The sequence below is a fragment of the Quercus suber genome, unplaced genomic scaffold (genome assembly GCF_002906115.3).
Source record: "Quercus suber isolate HL8 unplaced genomic scaffold, Cork oak 2.0 scaffold_1125, whole genome shotgun sequence".
Taxonomy (NCBI): Eukaryota; Viridiplantae; Streptophyta; class Magnoliopsida; order Fagales; family Fagaceae; genus Quercus; species Quercus suber.
Window position 1 is genome coordinate 86,225 of NW_027070529.1, and position 9,605 is coordinate 95,829.

General features: G+C 32.6%; 1 pseudogene; it reads left to right on the top strand.

The window, feature by feature from the left end:
• The first annotated feature begins 4,486 nt into the window (after window positions 1–4,486).
• Window positions 4,487–9,204, top strand: LOC112016528 (3-oxo-Delta(4,5)-steroid 5-beta-reductase-like; annotated as a pseudogene).
• Window positions 9,205–9,605: the final 401 nt, after the last annotated feature.

The window sequence follows — 9,605 nt, forward strand, 5'->3', positions numbered from 1 at the left end:
TGCTTTCATCCTTACTTTCCAATAAGTATAGTTATTCCATTAAAGTGAGGAGGAACAACAAGAGAGTGTCCATGCTCCATGACAATAGGGGTCAAGGATCAGCTCTGAGATCAAAAGATCTAAAACAAAAGAGCAACTTGGCTTTGATACCACTTGAACAGTTTTAGACCCCTTAAAACAACTAGATTAACCTAGTTAATTAGCCAAGTGATCAATTTAGTCAATTTCAGCAATTCTAGGTTATCACAAACAAACAATCATATCAAAAGTATAAAGCAGTGAAAATATAAAAGACACAATGATACGATCACCCAGGAAACCACACGGTAAAAACCTAGGGAGGATTTGACCTAGCTATCCTCAAAGTAAACCTGAATCCACTATGCGAAAGAATCGAAGTTCATACAAAAGGACTTACAAGCTCCCCGCTTGACTTCCTAATGCTACCCACCAGTAGAACTTACTAACACGACCACGTGCAAGCTCCGAATCCATGGACTCCTTCTTTCTTGGATTCTCCAATCAGCTACAAGCACCCATGCTTGATAATCTTTAAGCTTCTATGGTAGCAACCGAGTTGATCATCAAGATGTTGAAGTAATCTCTACCTTGAAAATCCTAAGCTTTGTGTAAAGGAAAGTTCTTCTAGATCTCACAAGAGATTTACACAAAACAGCAAAGTATGAGCAACAACTCAACTGGAGCAACTCTAAAAATGTGGCTAGGGTTTTTCTTTATATACTTAGGGTAAAAATAGAAAACCCAAAACGTTTAATGAGTTAGGGCTGAGCTAGAATATTCTACAGAAAAACATTCTGTCCGAGATTCGATTAATCGAGTCTTTCTTTCAATCGATCGAGCCAGGCCGAAATGCACCAATGCATCTGCGGCCACTCGATTCCAACTTTACATGAAAGACCCAACTTTGAGCAAGCCTAAACAAGACTAAACAACTTGTTTTGATCATGGTTTGCCAACAATACAAATTAGAGTTCTAAATACATAAAATCCTAAATCTTTAGAACTTAACAAAGTGTAGTGCATATATGTATTGCTTTTTTAAGTTCTGTTGAGATGATAATTTGTGATTAATCTAACATCAATTTTGTAGGAGCTCATCATTGACACAATATTGTATATGGATAAGCATGTGATTCTAGACAATTTGAAAAGAACTTTATTTCCGTGGTCACATAGAAGGAAAAGGTTTTGTGGCCAAAGGGAGGATAGGTTTTCTAGCTCAAACAGACAGACTAGACAAACAAAAACAAATGAATGGAAATAAATGGAAATTTAAAATACAAATGATAGAAAGGTCCTATTTGATCATTCTTCGAACCAACCTCCATGAATGAACTTATAGCTACGATTAGGCTAAGGTTTTGGTTTGTATATGTGATGGCACAAGATTAAAGCCCAAGTCTTGAATGGGGCGTATATCACGCTTTTGTAGAACATATGAGACTGGTGTTGATTTGTTATGTTAACTTGTTTCTTGACTGACCCTATAAATACTGGAATAGGAAAGAGAACACATTAATCCTCAAATTAAATGGCTAATCTTTGAACTTTGTTCATTGAGTTGTTGGCTCATTGTTGGATTTAGACATGCTTTACAGTACTGGAGTGCTCAAATTTACATTGTGCAATTCAAAACTTTAATTGAACAATCTCATTGCTAAGTTAACAGTTTCTAAGGCTACCTTAATTAGTACTATCATATATTTGCCAATAGCTAGTATTACTCTTAAAAGGTTTCCCAGTTGCCAACGGAATTTGAATTCACCCAACGCTTAAAAAAAAACTCTTCTTCTTCTTCTTCTTCTTTCTTCATACTTTGATCTGCCTATACAATTTTCTTATTTGTTTATTTGATTGCTTGAATTTTTTATTTATTTTTTTTATTTATGAACCAAAAAATGGATTGGGGGTGACCTGATTTTTATTTGTTGTATTAGACTTTCTTTAAGAGAGAAAAGGAAATTAAATCTTTGTTTGGCATTAGGTAATGGATCGACTTCATTTGGTCCATGTAATTAAATCTTTGTTTGGCATTAGAAATGTCTGTGGGACTATGAAATATTTATCAGATGTTGTAGCTCTAATATTCGCAAGGGATAGAGACAAGTCTAGTGGTATTTATTTTCATACTTATTTATGTGGTACTCTTATATGAATGAATCTAGATTTACATATATCTAAAAGTTGAAGCGTAGTATTTATTGTTGCTACACTTCTTCCACCATTTCTCATTCCTCTTTACCTCTTTATCTCCTCACTATTCTCTACTTTACCTTTACATTTCCTCTATCCTTTTCTCTTTCTTACATTCGACTCTTCTTCTTTTCATTTTATTTTGTATAAATTTGATATCATTTCTCCCATTTAATCCATATTTTTCTCACAAAATAAGTGTGAGTACTCTCTCTCTCTCTCTCTCTCTCTCTCTCTCTCTCTATATATATATATATATATATACTCTCTTTTGGTGGATTTTTGTTCTTTCTTATAATTCTAATTATGGTTGATGGCTTTATTTTTTTGAGTATTTGTTTTGGTATTGTGTTTTTTTATTTCCATTTTATAGTTTTGGTTGAATTTTGGTTTGGGAATACATAGCTTTTTTTAGAAATAGGAATTTGAGTTTCTATCAAAACCAATCTACATAACTATAGTTTTTTTTTTTTTTTTTTTTCGTTGCCTTTATGATGAAAATTTAGATCATTAAGCACCGCTGCCTTTTCTCTGCATCGTTGAGCATTGCCTAGATGGTGGGAAAATGAAAGAACCAAGCTGCTCCACTATAACAGAGAGTAGAGCACGAGCCATACTTGGATATGGAAAATTAATGAATGACACAAGAGACTTTTTTTTTTTTTTTTTTTTTTTTTTTTTTTTTTTTTATGAACAAGAGGGGGGGGGGGGGCGCAATTATTGTGAGTTACCCCCTTGGGCGTGACCATAGGAGCACAACTCGCTAGAGAATGTTAGATTGAGTCATAGCTATTGTGGTCAGGGACTGTGGTTAGGGGTAACCATAGACCTCACTCTAGCCTCATGAGAGAGCTAGAAGTTTGGGCTAGTTGCAGGCAAAATCCCACAATTTTCCCATTGGGAATTGAACATAGGACCTAGTGCTCCCATGTTCACACCAAGACCGCTAGGCCACCTCTCTCAATGGTGAATGACACAAGACCGAAAGAGTAGATGAAAGGCTAACCAAATAGAAGATGCTCAAAGACGAAATAATGTTTATTGTTTTCTTATAAATAAGCTAGAGGGCTATCTCTGGTCAATCAAGTCCAAGCGGTACATGTTTAGTTCACATGGGTCTCTTCTCCTCAACCCAAAGACAAGAAAAATGAATTTCGCCACTTTTACAAATTATCGATCTTTTTTATATGGGAAAATACAGCACACACACTCTTTACATACAATTTTATACACATCCTTAAAACGCACTAAAGTCTATTTTCATTGGTATGTGTAAAATTGTGTGTAATAGATGCTCCGTTTGTTTTGAAGTAAAATATTTTTTCAATTATTAGTTAAACATTGGATTTAAAGTGTTGTTTCTAAATTTATTTGTTGTTGTGTACACTTAAAAACAATGAATTTATTAGAAAGATTCTACAGAATACAAAAAAAATTAACGTATATACTTGGCATAAAGTGAAAAAGAGCTTGGTAAATTCAAGGGTGCATATATGCCTAAACAATAGGAGTTTCTACGTTTCATTTTTTTTTTCTTCTATGGCTAATAATATGATTTCCTTTCCAAAGTAATGTTGCTAATCATGGATTGAAAACTTTGATCATTCTTTTTCATTTCCATTTTTCCCTTTCGTGTTAATATAATTAATGTAGTACATCCAGTCTTATATTTATTTTTGTTATTGAATTAATAACGTTCTATTGTAGGTATCTAGCCATTTACTTTAGTTGTTTTCAGAGTTTAAGCAAAGAACAATTTTTTACTTGTAGACATGTCAAATTGTTAGAATTAATTGGGTAGGAGGCGTAGGACAGTGTTAATGGAACATGAAGAAATGTTTAAAGGTAAGGGTGTGCTTTTTTATAATAACTATCTGCAAACCCACGCAATGTGTGGGAATATTTTTAATAATCATTTAATTGTTAAACTTATTTTAAAGTAAATAATTTATAATAATAATTCATTAAGGATCATTTGGTGAATAGTGGCCAAAAGAAAATTCTTCACAAATAAGTTAATAAACTACATTATAAAAAANATTGAAAACTTTGATCATTCTTTTTCATTTCCATTTTTCCCTTTCGTGTTAATATAATTAATGTAGTACATCCAGTCTTATATTTATTTTTGTTATTGAATTAATAACGTTCTATTGTAGGTATCTAGCCATTTACTTTAGTTGTTTTCAGAGTTTAAGCAAAGAACAATTTTTTACTTGTAGACATGTCAAATTGTTAGAATTAATTGGGTAGGAGGCGTAGGACAGTGTTAATGGAACATGAAGAAATGTTTAAAGGTAAGGGTGTGCTTTTTTATAATAACTATCTGCAAACCCACGCAATGTGTGGGAATATTTTTAATAATCATTTAATTGTTAAACTTATTTTAAAGTAAATAATTTATAATAATAATTCATTAAGGATCATTTGGTGAATAGTGGCCAAAAGAAAATTCTTCACAAATAAGTTAATAAACTACCATTATTAAAAAAATAACCAAAGATATATAACGTAACTTATTAAATTATTCAAACAAAATCTTTTCAAGAAATCATTTAAATCAACCATCAAGTATATGACATACCCTAGAAACTTCATAATTAAATAGTGTAGAGTAAACATGGTTTACAAAAACAATGAATTTAAATTGGCATACTAAGAATAAAAAAAAGAATGAAAAGTAGAAAAATCTTTGTGTAAATTTTTGTGTGGTTGAATATTACTCTTATACTTGTGGACTCCATGCTATGGTATTTTGATATGTTCATATAAGTCTAGAAGAGTAAGAATGTAACTATTATTTTGGCCACATCATCCACTTATTTTCTACCTCTTTTTTTTCCCTCTCTCTCTCTCTCTCTCTCTCTCTCTCTCTCTCTCTTTAACTTTTATTCTTCTTATTCAAAAAAAAAAAAAAAAAAAAAAAAAAAAAAAAAAAAAAAAACCCTTCTTCTCCCTATTAGTCACTGTAACACTTCCTCCTACCTTTCCCATTTCTCTTTGCCTCTTTATCTCCTTACTACTCTTTTCTTTACCGTTATACTTCCTTCGTACCTTTCTCTTTCTTATATTTTGACTCTTATTCTCCCAATTTTGTTTTGTATAAATTTGATATGATTTCTCTCATTTAATCTATATTTTCCCCCCAAAATAACTAAGAGTACTTTGTGTGTGTGTGTTGATAGGCCAAGAATGTATTGACCATTTTGGTAAATTAAGTCAATTAATCAGCCAAGTGAATTAATTAGATTCAATTACATGCAATACGTATGGTAGTACAAACAAATCACCAACTAAGTTAAATGCAGCGGAAAATAAATTTTACACAGATAATTTGTTTATGAATGGGGAAAACTACCAAGAAAAAACCCCACCGGATGAATTTAAGGTCACCACTCTCGAGAATCCACTATTATCAAAACAAGCGATTATAAGTAAAGGAATCATAGTACTTTATACCAACTTACAGTTGAACCCTTATCCCAATGCACAATTGAACTTGTAATGTAATGACAATCTTTCCTTTCAATGCACGGCTCCCAGTACATGACTAACCAACTGATACACGGATCTAAGTACATGAATAATACACCAACTTGAGATAAATGTTGGCTGCAAAGTTCTTCAATTCATTCACACGATGAAGATTCAAAAGCTCCTTTACAAAACTCTTGGCGCACAAACACAGCAGCTTCTTCAAGAGAAAGATGAAATAGGAAAAATTGTCTTCGGTCACAATTTGAGTGAATAATCACTTCGCATCAAGTTGCACCACCTTTGACAGCCCTAAAAATAATCCTTCTATATGTCTAAAATTGTGAGAAAAAAAATCTTGCGTGAAAAACAAATATGGAAATCTGAATTTCGTAATTCTCGATAGATACAGCTTTTGTTGAGAGCTATCGAGAATCACATATTAAATCTCAATAAATACATCTATCAAGCTATCTGTCGAGCTTTAATGAATAACACTTCTTCACTTGATTCTTGGACAAACATGCATGGCCTCAATACTTGGACTTGAACTCTTGTTCCTTGAAGTATTAAACATATCATAGATCTATCCAAATACAAGTAAAGTGCGTTTTGTCAAAGAATTAGTCAATTCTATATGACATATGTTCTTAACATGTTCTACATATGTCCTAACATTTGTGTACATGTAATTTTGATTTAGGTTGATTTTTTTTTTTTTTGAATATGTATTTTGGTATTGTGCTTTTTTAATTTCCCTTAATTTAATAGTTTTGGTTGAATTTTGGTTTGGGTTAATACATAGTTTTTTTGGAAATAGAAATTTGAGTTTCTATCAAAACACAATCTACACAACTATGAATATGCCTACCAATTGTTTGAGTAATAAATTATTATAATGTCTAACTTTTATTCCTTTGGTTTCATTTTAATTTTGGTTAAGATAGCATTGTAATTTTGTGATTAAATTTTATAATTATGATAATCTCCTTAACCCTTGAGAGATGAGAAATTTGAAACTTATAAAGTTTAGTTGTATATTAAGCAAATATAATACACTATAACAGAAATTAGAAGAATATGGTTCACCTTAAAAAATATTAATCAAACACAAAAAAATAATAAAATGATATATTTGTAGAGATAAAAAGATCAAAAATACTTGTATAAATATATATATATATATATATGTGGTGGGGGGAAAATGGCCCAATCCAACATAATGGGCCGAGAGCCCATATGAGAGCTATTGTGCGACCGAGAAGAAGGAGATCGTAAGGGCAAGACCCATCTAGAAGTGGGACCCTCAGAGGGAAGAATGATTACAATCCGAAGAGGTCATCTTCTGTCCGAAGAGGTTATATTCCTCTGACGAGAATAGTATAGGTCAATTGAGCATATAAGAGGTCAAAATGATCTTCCAAGGACTTCTCCTGATCAAGATAAGCTCTGAGTACACTAGGAGACGATAAGAATGAAGAAATATCTAAGGAGAAAGCTGCTACCACCGTATTTAATGTTCTGCAGCAACTTTTCTGGCCGCATTTATGTGGAGAAGACCCCTGAACAGTGTATCCTCACCTACCGCCACTCACACAGAGTTGAAGAAGGTGCTTGACGTGACACATACTCAAGTAGATTCACGGATAAAGTATAAGTGGACGATGGAGATAAAGAAAAGGGAGGTTATATAAAGGAAAGAAGCTCCTAACGCGGGGGAGAGGAAAAAAAAAAGATAGAGAAAAAGAGAGAACTTGAATGTAACCCTAAGACCTTTGTTCATCAGATAAACAATAATATACCTCTTCGGATTTTCAGGCTTTATGTGTAAATTCATGTTGGCTTGTGTTTGAAAGTTGTGATTCGTTGTTGTCAATCCAATACTTAACCTAGCTCTTTCACCCATACTCTACAAATTTATTATTTTGGGCTTGGGCCACAAATCCTAACCCTACAATATATATATATATATATATATTAAAATAGATGACACTTGAAGTAATTGTTGTTTTTTATATAATATACCTAGGGGTGGCAATTCGTGTTAACGTGTCAGTTTCGTGTCATGTTAACTCTTGAGTATCCGACTATATAGGTCAATACTAACCCAACATATTTATTAAACAGACCAAGCTTCGTCAAACCTAACACGACCCATTTATTAAACGGTTTAATCGTGTCAATATGTTTATCAAATTTTATCAAAATGAAAAAAAAAAATATATATATATATATATATATTTATGGAAAAAAAAAAAACAAATATTTTTAATATAAAATTCAGAACTAACAAGTAATATCGACACAATTGAACCATTTAATAAATGGGTCGTGTTAGGGATGATGAAGCTTGGTCCGTTTAATAAACATGTCGGGTTAGTGTTGACCTATATAGTCGGATACTCAAGAGTTAACACGACACGAAACTGCCACACTAACACGAATTGCCACCCTTAGGTATATAATCATTCAAAACTAAAGTATATATAAATATCACAAATAATCAATCACAATGTGTCAAAGAAAATAAATCATAACAACTAATAAGTTTATGTACTTTGGGTTTGATGGGTATATTAGTAAAATGTCATTTAATTAAACGAGTCAAACAAGTCAAATAGGTTCCATATGTTGAACACTAACTCAACCCATTTATTAAACGGGTCAGTCATATTAACTCGAATGTAACACAAACCCATTAAATCTCAACCTATAACCTGCTAATTTCATGTCGTGTTGTGTCGGCTTCGCGGGTCGTATCCAATTTTGCCACCCCTAATTATACCCCATTACATAAATATTTATATATTCCCATGCATTGCATGGGTCTACGGCTAGTTAATATAATAAAATTTGCTAACATGCACGCCTTTGCTTTTAGGTCTCTATTGCTCTTATTGTAGTACTTGATATAAGATTATGGACTTCTAATATTTGACTTGGTCGGTCCATATACCTAATGTGATATTTGGGTTTTCGCCTTATAGTTTGATGAATATGATTGGTACACTTTGTGTGTACGCAGCTATATGTAAGCATGAGGGGATTCCTTTGAAGTGCCATAGGAGCAAAGAGGCTTGGGACAATAACTATGTGGCTTTAGATGTTGATCTTATTGCTGAGCAACAAATTTGGGTTGTGGTGGATCCTAATGCTAGAAATGAAGTTTTTAATTGTAACAATGGGGATGTGTTCAAGTGGAGGCATCTTTGGAAGGTGTTGGCAGACAAATTTGGTATTGAAAATTATGGATTTGAGGGTGAGAAAGTTAGCATGGTGGAGTTGATGAAAGATAAAGGTCTGGTCTGGGATGAGAATGTGAGAGAGAATCAGCTATAATCCACTAAGTTGGAGGAGGTTGGTGTGTGGTGGTTTGTGGATTTGATGCACATGGTATGCGATTTTGTGGATAGTATGAATAAGATTAAGGAGTATGGATTCTTGGAGTTTAGGAATTCTGAGAAATCATTAATTGCTTGGATAGATAAGATGAAAGCTTACAAGGTTGTGCCTTGAAATATAGCTAGCTTAAGGCAAACATTAGCTACTATTTTGGATTTTGGTTCATGTACATAATCTTTTTGTATTGATGCTTGGAGAGAGAGAGCCAAGACCGAGAGACTGAGAGAAAGAGAAAAACAGTGTTTACGCGGTAATAAAAGCGGTGGCAAACTTGTAATTACAGGTTTTTAAAAATTTACACGGTAAGTTTCCATGATATAAAGTACTATGTAATTCAAGCTGTGGCAAACTTGTAATTAAAGCAAACATGACTTCAATTTTTTTTTCTTCAGCTTATTTATGCTTAATTGCTTCCATTTATTTAGTTTTTATTTTCTTTTTAGTACTATTTATGTGCCTTATGGCACTTTTTAGTACTATTTATGAGTCTCATTGTACTATTCAACTACTTTTTA